At 38.3% G+C, this 21,555-nt stretch overlaps 1 protein-coding gene across 1 annotated transcript in view; it reads left to right on the forward strand.

Annotated features, from left to right (window-relative positions):
- Positions 1-21,555, forward strand: part of LOC108677409 (serine/arginine repetitive matrix protein 1-like) — a 62,431-nt gene that overhangs the window by 31,153 nt on the left and 9,723 nt on the right. The gene's annotated exons all lie outside the window — the stretch shown is intronic.

Below are 21,555 nucleotides of genomic sequence, written 5' to 3' on the forward strand. Positions count from 1 at the left end.
GGAATTCAAAAGTCGACTAACTGAATGTAATGTCAAATGGGGGCCGTCATTTGTCCGTGGTCATCGTTAAAACTAAACGATACAAAAATTTTGGTAATTTATTTTTCAATCAAATTTATGTTCTAAAGATATTCGTATTAATTCTTTTTTTAATGTGTTTGCAAGTTGAGAAGTTTCCGTGAATCACCCTGTACATTGACAGAGATATTCAACCTACCAAAACTTGCAATAAGCGAGTATTGTATATTACACGCATGGTCACGCAGTAAACGCACAACGTGCTGCATGCGTATCAAAACCATCATGCAGTATGCGTATCAAAACCCAGCATGCAGCATGCGTACCAAAACTTAGCATGCAGCATGCGTATCAAAACCCAGCATGCAGCATGCGTATTAAAACCCAGCATGCGTATCAAAACCAGCATGCAGCATGCGTACCAAAACCCAGATGGAGTATGCTGCACTGCATGCTGCTTATCCTTGCTTCTGCCTCATGTTACTGCGGCGCTGGCATGATCATAATGTATATGCCCTGTCATACTCTACCGTTTATGTGTTGCTTAGTCTGCCTCTATACAGTGCTATTATGTCGTCGATCTTTAATGTATTACCTTGACTTGAAAAGTGAGAGATCAAAGTATCTTCAGAGGTAAGTAATTATTTGGTGAGCCAATCATCATTCTGGTGGCCACCAATTACAAGAAAACTTCCCACTAATATTAATGCTAAAATTACGATTCCGATACAAATATCATTAACAGTAGCAATGCTAAACTGCTGTCACCTGAACATGCGAAACACCATTCCGCTCAACTATTTAGACCTGCAGTTAAAATATGGGGAAAATATACTTTCTAAATTTAATTTTAGTTGAAAAGGTGCGTTGAAAATTCTAGTAATCTAACATACATTAAGAAAAAACTGGCGTTTATGTGTGTGTTAGATGACTGTTTATGTAAATATATGGAGGCTTCTCAGGTGTGCATCCGTGATACTGATCTTGTCGGGAATTACCTGGGCCTGAAATTGTATTCTTAGTGGGAGAATGGCTGGGCATTGCAAAACGGGGCGGAAAGGGTCAGACAAACTAAAAATTTGAGAATAAAATTCTCAATTTTTTTGAAAAATATATTAAATAAACTAGGTTAACAATGAGAGAGTTTTTACGCATGCTGTATCGGGAATCAAATGTAAATTCTATGTAAAATGTGAAATATAATCTTGGTTTTCATTTAGCTTACATTTGTTTTAGTCATATTGAAAGGTTTCGGATTGTGGGACCCTAAAATTGTAAGGATTATTGCTCTCAGGCAACATCGAACCAACCTGCCTGTATTGAAATTAGTCTAAATAAGAAATAAGAATACAATATTTTAAGAAATACTTAGTCCAAACGCATGAAGTAATAATATGTAGAGTAATTAAAATCATATAATATTACTATTTCAATACCTCATTACAAAATTTTTCGATGAAGAACAAGATTGGTTGAATGTAAACGTATCGTGGTTGATGAGAAGGAACATGTCGTGCAGAGATTGCACGGCTGCTAATAAGAAGGATATACGCTCAAACACGCAGGAAATAGATCAATTACTTACCATTAGTTACCATTACTCTGGGTATCGATGATCAGGACCGGAAACTGAAGAGTTGAATGCGAACAACCGCGTCTCTGATCGCACGCGAATTTCTCCCAACACCGAGTGACCTACGATACGCGCTGGGGCCATACTTTCGAAACTCGCTAAGTGAACGTAAGTACTTACTTACGTTCTATTTTTCTTGCTTACGCTCTATTTTCTTGTCTGTGATTGGTGGATTTTGCTTCAAAGGCCGTCAATTATTGGTTGATAAACTTACGATCACTTAATTTTTTTAAAGTATAGGCCCTGATCGTTAACAAGAGGTGTCGGCTGTATCGTCAAGTTCCTCTGAAGACGAGAAGCTTACGAATAAACACGAATAACGAATTTATTTGCAGGTTAATCGTAGGCAGCGGCAAGTTAGCTTGTGAAAATTCTTCGTTCGTAGTGTTAGAAAGGGAGATAAATGTAATGTCCGAAAAAAAGCTCGGATCAATATATATATAGTTCTTACAAATTGCTTTGTATAATGTTCACAAATAATACAGAGCAACATATAATTGCTTTGTAAAATGTTCACAAATAATACATATTGCTATTAATATAAAATTGATTATTGAAATAAATAGAATCATAGGATGAGCTGCAAAGATGAGCAAGCTTTAACTGATAAAAAAAGAGGAAAGGGAGCGAGGGGGAGGAGGAAAGGTTCCAGTGCAAATGGCATGGCAATTGTCATGACAAATGCAGCGATTATTGCGTCGGCGATTGCGCCACGACAACTGGCGACAAGCCTGCTTACGATGCTGATGGATGAGCAGCCGCTACTGCACTAATGTCGCCGACCGACCTGAGCTGGGTGGCCCTCAGAGCTACGAGCGCAGGGATTGTTTCTGTGATTGTGTTTACAGTAAATTAGGCAGCGGCGGCTGGATTGCAGGGTCTATACAAAAAAAGTTACGAGATCGTAAGTTCATCAGCCAATCATTGATGACCTTTCAAGCAATATCCACCAATCATAGACAAGAAAATAGAACGTAAGTAGTTACGTTCACTTAGCGAGTTTTGAAAGTATGGCCCTTTAGGACTGCCTGTCTTGAGTAGCATATTTGTTGACGTGCGTAGCGCTGTTTGATTGCGATGATGAGTGGCGTGAGAATTGAGCGAGGAATTAGATTCATATAAATATGGAAGTAATTGTGTTGAGTTAGAAATGACTGCAATGAATGACTAGATCGGCTCACCCATTATTGAGTCTCGTGATATAATTTAGTCATTAATAGGTCAGTCACGTGGCACATGCAAATGAGATGCAGAGCTCACAGACAATATACGCCTTAAGTGCGTTCGAGCGTCACTAATCTGGATCGAGTCACGCAGTTTCCTTTTGAGGAAATCTCTTCTTTTGGCGAGCAAGGTAATTTAAGAATTTATTCAGGCAAGATTCCCTCTTAGAAAAGAAACGCTTGCATTTATCGTGCACTCGAGTGACAGCTCTGAGAGCCTGGCTGTTCAGCCTCACTCAATGAGTGCATAAATCTGTGTTTGGGATACCAGCGCGACGATGCAAAAAGAGATGAATATCGAATGACTCTTTTATCCGGAACACATCGTCTTCAGAACTCGGACTTTTTCAAGCCTCCAAAGAAGAAGAAGAAAACTTTTTACTTGTCGTACCAAGTCGCGAGTTTTTTTTATGTCCTGTAGTGCGCTTGTCACGAAGTTGTTCTTTCTTCGCAGCGACCGGCCGGAAAAGCTCGGCAGGGTTCCAATGAAGCTGGTGCGCCTTATAGCAAACTGAATCGGGGGAGTAATAAATTACACTCCAAGTGACTACATTAAGCAAAGGTCCTGCGCATGCAAATACGGTGACTTTCGGAGCCAAATGCTGATGGTACAATAGGGCTGCGTTTCGAGTGCCACTGCCACAGATTTATAGCGCCGTACGGATACCGCTGGCGCGCCCGCTTTGGAGACCTTCACTCTGCCATTTAAAATGTCCACCTCGTAGGAATCGCATGAATTTTGTACGGGTGGATGATGTGTGGCCGACCGTCAGCCGATAAAAGTAGGATGGATTCATAAACATGAATATGACGAGGAGAATCGCTATAGTTCATGCCAAAAAAAAGAACAATTCCCAGTGAAAATTTACAGACACGGCAGCTTCTGATTTGGATTACCAGAAGCTGGGGCGACTCTAAATTTTGTTAGGGAAGTGGCGTGTGAATTTCTATCTACATTAGCTGGTATAAATTCATTTATAAAATAAATGCATACAAGTTTGAAACAAAAAATGAATTTAGTGTTGCCATTTACGTTCAAACAAGTTGTTAACTCGAAAACGCTACATGCTTTAGAAAACAACTGCTCGGGTTTGAATTTAAATCTAAAAATTGAACATCGTCTAAGTATTATAAAGACTCGGGTTGCTGTTGAATTTAACGGGGTCGCGCTACGTGTTCAACAAAAGATATAATTCAGAAGCCTCATGCATATGTAGTTATTTTGCTCAACTTGCCTTGCAGTCTCGTCAATATTCAGACGATAATATACATAAATTATATATATTTAATCGTCCTGAAGGAGAGCATATTTTAATTCGTTACGCTTGCTAGACGAACAGGCAACGTTACTCGATCCGGCCAGGAATTTTACGGCAGTTATAATGTAGTAGCTTTTAAATCACTTCTTAAACTCGTGATGAAAGAGCTCCTTGTTGCAGTTGTAAAAAAGTTGTAAAACTACACCTGCTGCGGCTGGTCATGAATGAAGATGAGCAATACGTGTGGTCATTGAGAGTAACAAATTCAATGCGTGCGCGTGACACACTATACACCCACGCACAGATTCGCTGCAACTTCCGCTGCTAACTGCGTTACAGTGGTGCAGTGGTGCAGTGAACGGTGCGCTGGTGGAGTGGTGCAGTGAACGGTGCGCTGGTGCAGTGGTGCAGTGAACGGTGCAAACGGAGTGCTGGTGCAGTGATGCAGTGAATGGTGCGCTGGTGCAGTTAACGGTGCGTTGGTGCAGTGGTGCAGTTAACGGTGCGTTGGTGCAATAGAGCAGTGATGCAGCGGTGCAGTTAACTTTTTTGCTGATGCAGTTATCGTATTGCATGTACAGTTAACCGTGCACTGTTACATGAATGGTTTACAGTTATAGTAATCGGTTCACTGGTACATGCTAACATTGCACTACCGGTAGTACAAAGATGCACTTCAAGTTGCACTGGTTGCCTGGTAAAATTTAAGACGATTTGGTTATGTGTGACAATATTCAATGCCTCATCTAACAGGATCGTCACACATTACACTGTTTCGTGTTCTGTTTGAATGTAGGTTACGATTACGATTACTGTTCAAACGAGCTAGAGCGTGTAGTTCAGAAATGGTCGGTGCGTACAGCCTTTATGATTTATATTATGCAATAGAACATCATAATATGCATGCAAAATTAACGACTGTTTCTCTCTCCTGCATCATTAACGCCGCTGAAAAGCTTACATTAGGCACAGAGATCATGTCATGTACATGAAGTCTTTACTCGATTGATCCTCGGTCTACGTTTACAGAAGTGCATGTTAACGAAGCACCTTCTCCGGACCTTGATATCCCTTCACGCCTTTTGCACTCACTAGGCTAATTGAGCAATTGCAACAAGCTTGTCCATGTCACCAAAATTAATGAATGATTTAGAGATCATTCATTACCCAGTCATCGGTCTGTGCATCAACGAACGCTTGTTACAAGTAAACGCTTGGCACGGTTGCTCTGTGGCAGAAGAGTACAAGAGAGTCTGTAGCTCATCTTGCTGATTGAGTTATAATTTTTTAGGGTGTACATCAATAAATGATGTTTATCAAACATTGATTTTTGGTACTTCTCTTTTTTTGGACATAAATAAAGGTGGAACTAGATTTGCAGTATTCGAGGAAGAGGTTGAAAAATCTATTCATTTTCTGAATGAAATACTCAAAGGAATTATTTGTACGGGCATTAATTATTCTGGAGGTTGATTATTAATTTAATAATCCCGACAACGTGTTTTAATCATCTGCTTTAATTTCGTATGTACTATCATTGATTAATTGGCACATCCTAAAATTGTTTGAACCTGAACTAGTTGTTCATCAGTTTATTTCATTTGGCATCATATTTCTTAAATGAATAATTGGTATCAATGACTACTCATGGTTACTTTGTAACGTGTATTGCCTCTTCTTTTTCACGTGTATTGCCTCTTCTTTTTTCACGTGTTTTGCCTCTTCTTTTTAGTGTATTGCCTCTTCTTTTTTTTCACGTGTTTTGCCTCTTCTTTTTTTCACGTGTATTTCCTCTTCTTTTTCACGTGTATTGCCTCTTCTTTTTTCACGTGTGCCTCGCACTTCTTTACTAATTCTCGATATTTTCCTACTGAAAGAAATTGAAACGGAAGGAAAGGGAATTGAAGGGAAGAGATAGAGGGGGGAGAGGGTGAGGGGCTTTCGTTGTCCCCTCGCACTATCAGCTGGTCTCATTTCCCCCAGGTCCCCCACCCCCCAAGAGAGGGGATCCTTAGAATGACTTCATCCCAGCCTAACAAGAGGAAACTGCCCTGAGCAATTGAGTGTGAACCCTCTGATAGCGGCGTGAGGGAGGGGGGGGGGAAGCGGGGGGAATATTGGGGGACAAGATGGATGGGGGATGGGAGGGATGAGGTATAGGGGGCAGGGGTCGGCAAAGTGGTCGATATCGACCTCTGGGGGTCGAGGTAAGATGACAATGGTTCGATAATTTTATGAGGGTCGGATAGGGATCAATTTAGAAATACATTTGTTTTTCATAATTACAGGTCATGCCCATTCTGCTAACGATAAGTGTGATTAGATTTCAAAACCGTCATAATTCTCTATGGATTGATAAACGTTTACTTCATTATTTTCATTTTCAATTCGTATCAGTGGAGACAGCAATTTTCTCTATTTTCAAACGTTGCATAATGCAAAACATAAAATTTCTTTGCTTTTTATCATATATATTTAATTTAACTCATAAAAATATAAACATTACTAATTAAATAATGGCATCTCATTTAATTTATATGTGTTTCTAGGAGGTCAAGGTATAGAAAAAGTTTTCGATCAAGAGGTGGATCATAGAAAACATTTTCCGACCTCCTGGATTTTCCATTAATGGAGAGTGCGATGGACGAGAGAGAAGTTGTGTTTTCGCAATTTGATGAAACAAGAACGTATAGAGAAGAAAACACAGCCGTTATGTATGCCACATAATTCGCCATTAAACATAAAATACACATACCTCCCCGCTCATCACTAAAAACTATAATAATGGTCAGAAGTACGATTTGCATGAGGTTCGATGCCCACACAATAACCAAAAAACATGTTTTGATCGTTCCTAAGAGATGTGTTGTGGTCGTGTTTATAAAATTGATCGTTTCTATGGAAGGCCGGCAACCAGAGTGCTGCTGGCAAGGTTATCGGTATTGACAGTAGAGATATATAACAGTGACGAAGATATGGGAGATGAAAGAAAAGAAAGGTTACCCGGAATATATGAAGAGCAGGTTAACAATTGCAAAGAAGCTAAGGGGTTGAAGAGATAAAGAGGGATATTTTGAGTTGTAGTGTTCTGTTAAATTTTGAATTTTTTCACTAATTGAATATTTATTATCAATACATTTACAAATAATCATGAGATCTGTGTTTTCCTTTTAACCCTTTTTCTCATGTCCCGTTTTATCTTCAGGTCTTCTTGCATTTTTCGACGTCTCATCCTCTTAATTAATATCAGTTCTCTTCAGACCTCTTTGCCCAATTTTCCTCATTTATTCATAACTCCACACAGAATAGGCTTTAGCTTATTCGCCATCTTTCGCGATCGCCAAATCACCCTTTCGTTTCAACTTCTGTTTCAACGATTACTCATTCCCCTTTATTGCGCCATCTGTCTTTTGCACATTACGCCTTCAGCCACTTTGATTAATCCTTTGCTTTTACATTGATTTAATCTCTGTCTCCCTCATTTATTCGCCCATCCGTTCCCTCGGTCATTTGCCATCTTTTGCTCTCCCCCGTTTGCTCTTTAGCTCCCTCTTTTCTTAGCCCTCACTCCCCCCCTCACACCCTTTTCTTAGCCCTCACTCCCCCCCTCACAAGTTCCCCCCCGCGCCCCCTCAGCTTCCCTCACGCGTCTTATCAGCGGCGAGGAGCCCACGGGGAGTTGCAGGAAATTGGCGTATAGAGCTGCTACACGCCGATACTTTACAGCAGCTGCTACACGCCGATACTTTACAGCAGCTGCTACACGCCGATACTTTACAGCATACTTTACAGCTGCTGCTACACGCCGATACTTTACAGCAGCTGCTACACGCCGATACTTTACAGCAGCTACTACACGCCGATACTTTACAAAGCACCTACACGCTGCACTGCTCCAAATGCGTAATTTCCCTTAATAATCCTCGTGCTCATTTCACCACACATTCCATCTTCATTTTTCCAATAAAAATTACCTTCTATTATAAGAAATTAAAATTCATCATACATACTTTTTATCATCCTCCTCCTCTCCGATATCATTACCCCTGGATTATCTTTATGCACTTTCACTTTTAATGATAATCATACTCCAGTCATTTCCTTTTCCACAGCCCAATATCATTCACTATCAATCATCAGCTTAGTCTTATTATTCCTTTGTTCCCATCGCTACATTCACCACCCAGCCCATCACTCTACCCCCGACCCATCACTCAACCACCCGGCCCATCACCCCACCCCCCCACCCATCACTCCACCACCCGGCCCATCAGTCCACCACCCCATCACTCCACCACCCCCCACCCATCACTCCCCCCCCCAGCCCATCACTCCACCCCCCCACCATCACTCCACCCCCCACCCATCACTCCACCCTCCATCCATCACTCCACCCCCCACCATCACTCCACCACCCACCCATCACTCCACACCCCCTCACCCATCACTCCACCCCCGGCTTTATTAAGCCACTAACACCACCTAACTAAGACGCATGTAGCTAGCGCAAGAAGCAGCACTAATGCCCCCAAGAAAGTGATGAAACTCTCAGCCTAATTCAATTTAGTGGATAACGAAGGCGCTCAAGCCCTCAGTCGTCGCCTTAACGAACCCGTATGTATGCTACGCAGGCGTCGCCTTCGTTAGGTTCATTTTTAAAACAAAATCTTGGCCGTGTTACTGATGACCGTCAACTAGATTATCATAAGTTGATTATAAATGCATGTATTGTTATCCACAATCGTTTCGGATTTCGGTTTACACGCACAAATCAAGCGACCAAAAGCCAGGCAGTGACTGGCCACTGATGAAGCAACTTGGTATTTTCCGTAGGGTTTAAATGCCCTCATCAAAGCAGCTGTTTATTACTCGGAGCTGAAGCAGCCAAGTCGTCCGTCTTGTAGAAATTTCCCTCATCAAAGTTATGCTTAGCGCTTTATTAGCGGCCACGTCCACGAATATTAGACGCCAGCGGCGCTAAATGAATAGAAATGAAAGCTTTTCGAGCGAGATGATGAAATACGGGAAGTTAAGAATTTAATATGGAGTATGAGCTAAATTGCTGCACTATGTATCTATGTTCATTATGATACACAAATTTAAAAGCGTAATACAAGGAATTTCTCAGCTCTACCACAAGGCGTCGAACGCGAAGACAGCGCATGGCTATTGAATTTAATTTCATAGAATGAATTGCAGTCCTATTGTTTCTTGCGTAATTGTGAGGTAGAAAATTATTACAAAAATGTACCTTATCTGAAATAAGAACATTTATTTTACAACTTAAATAATTCAGGAGTGGTCTTCAAAACTTTATCAGCATCTGGCTTGTGTCGGGCACCATTATTTGTTGTTTTATGGCACACAATTGCGTATATTGCTTCTGTTCAGAGCGCTTGTGCTGACAACATCACAACACCGCATACATTTGATGAACTAAGAAAATTTGATCCTAATTCTTAGATTCATATAAAGCATTGTTCGTCGTTCAAACTTCTATATTCTTCAAAATATACAAAATTAATCAATTGACTGTAAAATATTTCTTCATGATCCAAAAGCAAAGTATTTTCAATGAGTTTCAAAGCCTTCCCCTCTTGTAAATCCCGACAAACTTCGAACTCTGCAGTGATTTTATTTGCCATTAGTCCGTCCGCTTTTAATTATAAATATATGCGCAGTATAACGACTGCAAAGATTGAATTTGAGTTGCATAATTTATTTGATACAAGCAATAAAACAGAGGAATAGTATGCAATTATTCCTTCTAATCTGCTTCAATTATTTTTTGTGAATTTGTTTCCGTGGTAGAATGCACGAGTGAAAAAAGTGCAGCGTTGCACGCGTCTCGTGTAGAGGGCGCGGTGCTCGGTACGACGTTTACGATGAGTATCATTGTATAGTTTCGTGCACACGGAGCGCAATATGTGCGGCAATGATGGCGCTAATGATACGCCCGATGATGGTCGGTCAGTGATGATGGTGTGCTGATAAATGCAATCGTGTGTGCCGCCTCGTAATTATCACATGGAACGGCCGCAATCGTGGCTACGTTATCGCGGCCATCGCAGCCTCTTGGCAACACCCATGCTCATGGAGACGTCTTGCTTTCTTCGCAGATGGATAGCCTTTAACACCTCAACACGATCTTTAAAGCTGCTCTCAATTTCTACGAGATCTTTTGAGACCCTGACAGAGAAATTACTTTCACTAAATGCAACCTCAATTTCTACGAGACCTTTTGAGACCCTTACAGAGAAATTACTTCCACTATATGCAATGGTTTCGAAAATTTATCTGATGACCCTTTCGAAAGTAATTATTAATGTTTCACACACGTACGTCGCGATTTATATTCTAGACGCTGATTTTTCATCTAGATTTCTAGATAAAAGTTGAACAGACTTGTACCCAAGATGAAACAATTCATAACTCTTGCAATTACCTGTTTCATTTTGTCAACATTTCTACCTGCTTTTTAAGTTTTGATGAACACTCATCGTATACGTCGGTCATGATCGACGCTGCCAGCGTAGGTGCGTGCCGACCGATGAAGACTTAATAGACGAAAAATTACAGCGTGTCTGTCGCTCGATCCCAGAGCATAACGATGCGATCAAGCCTGAATCTTGCAAAAAAATTCACAAGTTGAAGGCGTGAAATGAGGCTTTGCTGCACCAGAGTTGAGGTAAAATTATGGCTAAGCTCTGAAGAAATCTTAATTTCATTGACCTAATTCCATAATTTTCCGAGTTTAAGTAAAATTAAACTCGTATTGGTCGAATATGACCAACGTATGATTTATGAACAAACGTAATGGAAACCCTAGTAAAATTCAGGCCTGTTTCTGGTAGCAACTTACAATTCTGACTGGCCTCAATTTAACGATCGATATCTTTTTAAGGCTAAAAAAATATTTTTGAGTTATATAGTAGCCAAAAATTTCTCTCGGCTATGGGACCAAAGAATAGTCAATTTTCAAAGTATTATCAATACTAAACATTATTGCATTGGTCTGGGGGCATTGAATTTCGTATAGGCTATGATTGCATCATTTATTTGCCATTGTGGCATTGATCAATCTTATTAATACTGTTTTTACCAAGCAACTCATAGTGATTAAATATAATTCAGGGGCGGAAAAAACTATGGAATAAATAAGTTTTAGTCAGTTTAAAGAAAGACTGCTAACAATTTTATAGGTAAAAAGGGTCAAACTGGTGAATGATGTAATATTGGGGAAAAATATTATATCAGAAACTGTCTAATATTCGTTAAGAGCGAGATATTAGTAAATTGTCCAGCATCAGTTAAAGGCATGATATTGGTAAAGGATGATATTTGTAATGAGTAATACATTCGTACATGACGTCATGTTGAAAAATGTTCTGAAAGTTTTAAATGGTATACTAGTAGAGAATGATATGATATTGATTGAGGATATGATATTGGAAAATGGTATGGAATTGTTAAATGCATCATATTGGATAGTGTTTTATATTAGCATATGCGTGATATTGCTTCTTGAAATAAAAATGTTAAATGTTTTGATATTAATAAATGTACCTATAATAATAATAGATAGTATGACATTGATAAATTGTATGATATTGGTATATATGTGTGATATTGTTAGATGAAATAATAATGTTGAATGCTAAGATATTGATAAATGCACAGTGAGTGCAAAAATGATCCCCAACACAAAGGAAAAACTGTATTTAATGAAAGCATACCTACCTAACAAAATAACATAAACAAACACTATTGTAATGTAAATTTACATGGGAAATACAAGTATCATATCAAAACAATATCATTAAATGTTGACTTGATAATTGCTTGTTTGTAAAAGTTAATGTTCAAAATAATAAAGTTTTTCATTTGTGTCGGATACTTTTTGCACCCACTGTATGTTAAGGATAGATGGATATTGGTGCATGTGTCATTGAAAATGAATGATATTGTTAAATGAAATGATGATGCTGAAAATTTGGAATTGGTAAATGGTATGATATCGATATAATGTGTGGATGACGTTGGTAGGTTACATGATGGTAGGTTACATGGTAGGTTACATATTGTACGATGTTGGTTAATGGGATGGAACTGGTAAATGTATGATATTGGTGAATGGAATGAGCCTGATAAATGTATGCTATCGGTAAATCTATGCTATTGGTAATGTTTGATGGTGGTATATGTACGATGTTGGTAATGCATGATATTAGTGAATCTGTGACATTGATGAATGTATGATATTGGTATATGTGTGATATTGATTGTAAATGAGAGATATTGATAAATATATGATATTGGTAAGTTTATATTATTTAATAAATGTGCGATTTTGGAAGAAAGTATTGGTAATTGACATGATATTGGTAAATGCTACAGATTTTGTAGATTTATAATTGTATTAGGAAGTATGATATTGGTATCTACTATGATTTTGATATAAAATATGGTTTGGTAGGTATTACAGGATTTTGATAAATGGTATGAAATGGCATTGATAAATGTGATGCGCGAAATCATTGCTCTTTTCTCAATTTTACAGATAATCTGCAACCCCTGAATTATAATTCAAATAACAGACAAGTAATATTATTTCTTGCTAGGCCAGTAACCGTCAACTCCATGTTAACTCTCCCAATAGACTCAGCCATGAAAGACAAATACTTATAATTCAAAGGAGTCAAGTTCCGGGGCGTGGAGTACTCGTAAGACTGAGGGGTGTGAGGGCGGAAGACTGAGGGGTAGGGGGCGGAAGACTGAGGGGTGTGGGGGCGGAAGACTGAGGGGTGTGGGGGCAGAAGACTGAAAGGTGTGGGGGCGGAAGACTGAGGGGTAAGGGGGCGGGCTTATGTCAGAAAAGTGGTACAGGCGACGGAAAGTCTTACATCTTCTTGCGGATATCCCGCGAGATGCGTTGCCGACGACATTCCATATTAAGACATAAATCGCTCTTAAATGTTCTAGTCATTATCAAAGAGCACTGTGAGTAATAATAAATCAAATAAATATAATGTCATTCGCTTTGTAGTAACACGGCAAAAAAATACTACTAGAAGGAATGTACAGAGATAACAGTGAACTTCTCTTTAATTGGGAAATTTAAATTCTCGAATATGGCCGTGCATGGTAGCTGTAGAGAGATCCGATGGGTAATTGTAGTTATTCCCCTTTGCTGACCACCGAGGTTAAGCTCACTCTGCGCTTGACGTTCGGGTAAGCAAATTGCAAGATTTTGCACTCTTGTCGTATTATTAATAGTGTCTTAACTTAATTATGGTATTAAAGTCCAAAACGCTGTGTTCCTCACTTTAATACGGGCACGGTAATAGAAAATACAGCTTTAAGTATAGCAATATGGTCTCCATGACATTTACCAACGCGTTTATTCTATTCATGTTCCTTGAAAACTGAAACATTCGCCCTATTAAGACCACCGCAGGCGTTGCGTCTATTAAACGGAATAATCCAAACATCTATGATCAGTATCATTTATTATCATGAATATCAGCTTTATATGAGCAGCGCTAGAGGAAGCTCTTCATTAAGTCATTTACGCCATCATGATACGCTGAAGTCAAGCCAAGCAAGTGCGTCACTAAGAGCTTCTCGTTAATGCAATATTTGCCCTAATCCGACAACACTCACAAAGAGGAAGAGCGAGGCAATATGGCGGCTGAGAGGTGGGCAATTACAGAGCAATATGGCCGCACTGGATGAGGTGATAGTCACGCTACTGATCTTATCACCAGAGCTTAATTTTCCGGCCGTGGCAAACGCGAGAAACTGTGCAGCGACCCAGCGTGGCTCAGGCATCACGCGGAAAAATTTATGGCTTGTAGTATAAAAATAGTGACGCGTAGCACAGGTATAGGTACGCCCTTTTGCTAGGTCAAACTGGGTCAACGTGACCTAAACAAGGGCAAAAAGTTCATCGATATTTGTACAAAGTTACATTTATTTCTCTGTGAGTTTCAAGAGATTCACACGGAAAAATTTTTGGGTTGTATTATAAAAATAGTGGCGCGTAGCACTGGTGTACGTCCTTTTGTTGTGCCAAACTGTGTCAACATAACCTACAATGGGTGAAAAAGTGCAACGCTATTTGATCAAAGTCACACTAATTCCTCTGAGAATTTCAAGAGAAAATCATAAGCCGGTTAGACATGGCCGACGTAAAGCTGAGGGTTGGCCATATTCAAAACATCTATAGTCATCATTTCACAATCATCATTTAAAGTCGTCATTGACGATAAAATGTCGAATGTTGCAACAATTCCTCAAGCAGGAAAATTTTAGCGAAATGCGAAGGTCATAGATTTAGATAATTAATGGGTGCGCCCTGTCATGTGATTCTTGTTCACGCTAACTTTTATTTTATAGATCTCTTCAAAAATAATTACCTAATTGTGTACAACTCTGTGGATAGTCTATAACTGACAAAGACTAACTAAGACAACAATATTTCCTGTGAATTTTTATTTCTCGAATGAATGAAGTCATCAGGAAAAGCGCGTGTTGTGGTAACGAAATGCTTTAGTTTCAGACCTTTAGTGTACAGGCAGCCTGCCTCTAATGATCATGTATGCATACGGGACGACGGAAAGGAATCCATTTCAAGTCCATTCGCTGCATCCTTGACGCGGCCACATTTTAACAAGTCCCAATTATAGTGTCGACGTCCAAGAGTCTTTGGTCTTCACTTGAAGACGAGCTCGGTAATTGAAACGACCGCTATTGTTCGCAAACGACAATTAAGCTTTCATTTGTAACGAACAACCGTCCTGTTTCTTATGTGAATATTTACATTTAATTGTTTAATCAATTTAACATATATTTGATCATTTCTCAGACTTGAAAATGGTTGTGGTTGTTATCTCGTCACTTGGTGTAGTTGATGATAATAAAACATAATTATGGTATAAAGCTCATATAGTCTACAAATGGTTTTTCAGTTGCAAACCTTAAACTTACGAGGTCCAATTTTCCTAACCACAGTCACCCATTTGAACTCACAGGCAGCGAGGCTCGTAAATGCATCTTAAAACCCTGGTCCCGATGCACACATTAAAAACTTCTAAAGATACTAACCGCAAGAAGAACAAGTCTGCGTAGTGTCCATCGAACTTAATTGCAGCCTACAAATTGTTGTTGAATAATGAAGACACTTAAGCTCAATGGCCCAAGACTCTTTTACAATTCACCAACAAGACCAGGTGTTGTGGAAAACATGCAGTATTCGTGCATCAAAGAAAAGACTTAATTGACACCTACACCGGCGTGAGTAATGAAACTCAGAGAATTATTTCAAGTTCCTAAATACATTAGAGGTTATTGGTGCTGGGTGTTTGTGTGGAGAAGCCTCATACCACACACGTGCATGCAGAAAAGACCTAAAAAAATAGGGATTTATTTGCAGGCTTTAAATAAATCTCTCAATTAATGCTGTTAGAAAAGAGAATTGTGATTTCATACTTACACTAGCAGATACTTATTATTAAAATTAGATAAAAAATGGCACTCCAAAATATAATAATTAAAAGTGTCTGTCCGTAAGTATAATATAACCATAACTTATATTTCATTTAAATTTTTTGAAATACATTCTCGTATAAATAATTTGCTTGCTTTCATTCCCATTCATTTGCATCATAAAACAAAATAAATAAAATAAAATTTATAGTGACTAAGATGAAGTTAAATTTGAATGAAGATTTGTATACACGATTTTGCCGTTCTTTCTTGTTGAAATTGTTTCCTGTAAACAAACATAACACAATGGTAGACATGTTAACATAAAATTAGTAATGTGCACACGGTATGACGAACCGTGTAAAGCTAGTATATCGTCAAGCATAGCCATTTATTATATTATATAGCATAAAATATATTATATTATGTTACTTAATATATTTTTGAGTATATAGTCTAACGAAGTATAAGTCATTTATTTCAAACACTGATCACGATATGAAAACAGTTGTATGTGGATGAATGAATATTTAGAATTAAAACAGACGTACCAAACATTTCCTTATCTTTACTCAAAAGCCAACATTAAATTAAATTTAAGATGCTAACTAAATCGACTATAGGTGCACTTTGAATTATACGCATGCCTGATAAATAACGAGCAGGATATTGTATAAAGTGTATATGGGAATTAGGAACTAGGAACTTAACACAATTACTTTAAAAACGTTATAATGGCAGTAGAAAATAATGAATACAAAGTACATGTGCAGACTGAGCACCAAACGCCTTATTTCACCTATAGTGATGGCTGCTGGCTGGCCTAAATAGCGATTAAACATACAATTTAGTGCAGCGGGCACGTTCTCGGGCACCCAACAGTTGGCAGCTGCCACCTTCACTGGAAGACAATTAACCCAATCAGGAGTGGCCGATCCTTGGCCTCTTGAAGTCCGCTCATAACACGGCCATAATTTAGCGTAGTGATGTCGGACATTTCTTACGCCGTTTCCACAATAGCGGGTGTGGATTATTTAGTATGTCAATAGGCTGTTATTGAGACACTTGACGTGGGCATAACCCTGCTGTATTGTGGGTCACCAAATGATCTTTTGCCGCAGCGAAATGACCACGACAGACAGCTGCTTCTACGAGCTATTCAAGTCCGACCCAAATGATTATAGACTTGTAGGGTTCATTTCAATTTACCAATATTGACGGTTTACAAAATATGTCAAAAGAATAAGATATTGTATGTAATTATAAGCATGTGAACCATGTATGGCCAATGCTGTGAAATACTATTGCTAAAGTTTAATTTCATTCTGGATGTGCAAAAAATAATAATAAAAATGCACATCTGCAAAAGCACCGGACATCGTTATTTTATTTATTACAACACTTCTCTTTAACTTCATTTTTTGTCTGTTTGTCTGTCTGCTACAAATCTTGCAATCGAAATTTAACAAACTTCTACTTATTCTATCGATCTGAAATTTTGCACAAATACAAATCTTATAATTGATATTTGACACACTTTTACCTGTCCAATTGATCTGAAATTTTCCACACTTGTGTGAAATGGGAGGCAATGAATGAATCAATTGACAGAATAAATAATTTGAAAAAATTTTATGTATTTAAAAAATTGAAAAAAAAAACAATTTTTTTAATATTCGAAATAAAATTAGAAATACATTGTACATCTGTAACATTGGAAACACTGGATTCTTTAGAAATGTTGTATTTAAAAAGTAATTTTTAAACGTATATTATATTATTTCTTATTACCTCCATCTTTCATAGACGTTAAAGCAAAGCAAGTTATATTATAATTTATATTTAAATATCAGTCAAGTTCAAGACACATTTTGATGAGCCGGACGCACGATAGATTTTTATTTCAAGTCCGATACGAATTATCTTCAGCTTCGGTTAATAATACTTGTTGAGAGTCAATCATAATTTCAATTCAATCACCAATTTAGATAATTTGCTTCGCCTATTTTCAGCCTTCAGAGTTCAGACTCGGGAAAAATTAAGCATCAGCGGCCATAATGTGCCCCGTCCCAATACCTTGAGTGATGCTGCTGGAAACTTTCTTTACTCCTTCTTAATCAACGGTAAGAATTAAACACGAGCTTCCTTCACTAATTCCTCTTCTCTCACTAACGCAGCACTTGTTACTCCCTGCAATTTCCGAAGTAGGAAATCTAATTTGGAGGAGCGGCGGTGGGAGCCGCGACTTACGAGGATCTTAACGTTTGCTTATTGAAGGCGCATCTTAGGACGAGTTTATTGTGCTGCTGCTATTGACAGTCGCTGTAATGAGCAGCTCTTTGATGGCCACCCAAATCCGGACTTAAGCGTACAAGAGCCGTCATTAATTAGGTCCACCGCTAGCCTTCATTAAAAGTGTGTCAACCCGAAAAAGGTTGCCAGGCTGTGTATATAAGAGTTGTATATAAGAGGCGCTGCGGCGTCTGTCACATGTGTCGCTCGTAAATGTTAACTCGTAGCACAAATTAGTTACAAGCGTCCGCATGACAAAAATATTAATAACCAAGATCATAATTTGATATAATCCTTCACCCGTGTTATAGTTTCATATGATTAACTCAGACGGTTGGCATAATCTTCACACACCGCACTTGAGCAAGACAGACATAGGATGGAATAGGCATTAAGTATCGGTTTAAGAAAAAATAAAGACAATAAATTAGCTTGTGTAGAGAGAAATTTTTTACATGTATTGTATCAAAATATATCTTCAAATGTAGCCAAAGAAGCGGAAACTAAAAAGTATGATATATAACACTACGTATCGACCTATATGAACAATATGGATAGAGGAAACTTCACGTGTGGTCAAGGTATAAATAATTACTTGGCATCTCGCAATTATTCGCTCTCAATTTATTGGGATAAGGTTCTAGAGACCTATGTTATTATTATATTCTTTAATTTCTTTTACCCAATAACAATTTAAAAACGTAATGGCGATAAACTTCATCGACGCATCGTGAAATACGTTCAGTAATTGTTAATTCGATTATTAGGTAATTTCACTTCACCACAGGAACGGCTTGATTAAAATCGTTCGATGTTCCGCTCGTAGATCAGAACACCGCGCGCGATGCTGTGGTGCATGGGCTTTATTATGACGAATACAGTTAATGTCTACGCAGTTGAAGGTAGCACAGACTGTACGACTATGGCAACTAACAGGTACAGTTAATGTGCTACTGCGTCGCGCCAGACGCAGTGAGCAGTTGAAGGTAGCACAGACTGTACGACTGTGGCAATAACTAACTGGTACAGTTAATGTGCTACTGCGCTGCGGCAGTGAGCAGTGAGCAGTTGAAGGTAGCACAGACTGTGCGACTGTGGCAACTAACTGGTACAGTTAATGTACTACTACGCTGCGCCAGACGCAGTGAGCAGTTGAAGGTAGCACAGACTGTGCGACGTTGTGGTAACAACTAACTGGTAAGTAGAAGTAGATGATGGGTGATAAGTAGAAGGACAAGGTAGTAAGTAGAAGAAGGTCGGAATGTAGTAACATTTAAAAGTATAAATGAATAGACAGATATACAAACAACGTGAAATGAAGTGCGCCATTATATTCTGAAAAAGGTAAGATTCCAATAAGAATAAATAAAATGGTAGCATGTAACAACTTAGGGTACGTACGTATTAGTGGAACAGGTAAGGATAAGAGGAAAGTATGAAGCAGCAAGGGAAAAGTATGCTACATGGAATGTAAAATAATTAGTGCTCGCAGTGCAGAATTATGTATGCGTCAATAAAAGACAAAGACTACACGCCAAGAAGTAAGTTATAGTTGTTGTACTGAAGACAAAGGCTACACACCAAGAAGCATGCTACAACAAAGGTAAAGACTGCACACCGAGAAGCATGCTACAACAAAGGTAAAGACTGCACACCGAGAAGCATGCTACAACAAAGGTAAAGACTGCACACTGAGAAGCATGCTTCACCGGAGGCAAAAGCTACGCATATGGCCGCATAGCAGCGTCGGTTGGAGCAGCGGCTGGAAGATATTAGTCTCCTTCTCCCAATACTCCATTATCTAATAAAACACGCGTACCAACACCACCGTCGAACAAATAACCTTCGGCACAGTATAATTTAATGAATCCCGCCTCAGGGAGCGCGTCGATCATCATCATCTGGGAGGAGGAGGTGTTGGGGCAACGTGGGCAGGTGGGGTTAGTCTAGGGAGATATTTAGATGGCTTAAGCGTTGTGCGACTTCCGAGCTCTGAAAATTACCCTAAAGAGATTACCCTATGATTGTCAAGAATTTTTATTTTGTTTTTAATAATCTAAATTCTGTTCACGGGGCTTTCGATTCCTCTGTTGATCACCATTTAGTCTGCTAAACTGATATCAGCCGATAAATGTGAACAAGATCCGAATTCCACAAACTTTATTAAACACTTTCCTTTCTTTATCGCTACTTCCCATTCAGTACTCAATTAGCTAAAGTTTAAGGAGAAAACTGTATATTTAACTAACGAACATGGGATGACATAACTATTTTCGCAAGAGAGAAGTTTCTAACTATATAATTCAAGTAGAATTATTGTCCAAGGTTTGCTAGTCACGGAAAAATATGAACGAGGCAGAAAAATTTTAAACTACAACTTTTTTGGTTCAAAAATAAAGTACACTCGTTAAAATTCAAAACTAGATAATATTGATTTGATAATGAGAGACATGAAAATATTGATTGAATAATGAGAGACATGATTATATTGATTTAATAATGAGAGACATGATAATATTGATTTAATAATGAGAGACATGATTATATTGATTGAATAATGAGAGACATGATTATATTAATTTAATAGTGAGAGACATGATAATATTGATTTAATAGTGAGAGACATGATTATATTGATTGAATAATGAGAGACATGATTATATTAATTTAATAATGAGAGACATGATTACATTGATTTAATAATGAGAGACATGATTATATTAATTTAAAAATGAGAGACATGATAATATTGATTTAATAATGAGAGACATGATTATATTGATTTAATAATGAGAGACATGAGTGAATTGATGAGAGTGCTTAGCTGCACCAACGAGGGGAAGCATCGGAAGACTCTCGCACAATGGGTAGGCAGGAATATATATTCCTATAGCACAAGCTGAGAAGTGATAAAAAAACACGATTATAATTAACAAATAAAAATTAATTTATGTTTAAAGTTTAGGCGCCTAAATTGGTGTTAAAAAATTTATTTCGTTGGAAAATTAATTGGAAAAAATAAAAATTTTCCAATTAATTTTGTTAACTTGTACTTGGAAACAGTGTGAGGATGATTTTATGTAAAAACCACAATGCTAATCAAGAAAATATTTGCATTATTTAAAAAAATTATATTACCTTGAATGATGTTCGTCTGTCGTCAGGTTTAGTAATTCAACTTACGATTGAGAATAATGAGATCTTGAAATAAGATTTGCAGGAGGAGTTTCATGAATAAAGTTCCATGGATTATAGTTGTTTCAATGAATTATCACCAAATTACAACATTAACTCATGTATGACACGATCAACACAAGCAGCACGGAAAGCAGTTGGCTCCCTAATCGCCGAGCTGGCATATGACCATTTCTTTTCAAGCGATTTAGATTCCACGCAAGGAGTTTGATGCTCGTCAACAGCTAGAAGGATTGACAATCAATGACCGTCTAAACATTGGAAGCTGAAGTCACAACTATGCCTGTGGCTCATCAACCGTCCTCAAACATACATGATATTTGAGATGATTAAATAGCTTTAGAAATTCATGCTTGAATTGTACTTTTGGGTTTCGAGATACATGGTGATCATCATCGTACCATTGGATAAAAATACATTTTGGCCATTCTTATTCTGCATAATCCAA

Source organism: Hyalella azteca, unplaced genomic scaffold (assembly GCF_000764305.2).
Source record: "Hyalella azteca isolate HAZT.00-mixed unplaced genomic scaffold, Hazt_2.0.2 contig9815, whole genome shotgun sequence".
Lineage (NCBI taxonomy): Eukaryota > Metazoa > Arthropoda > Malacostraca > Amphipoda > Hyalellidae > Hyalella > Hyalella azteca.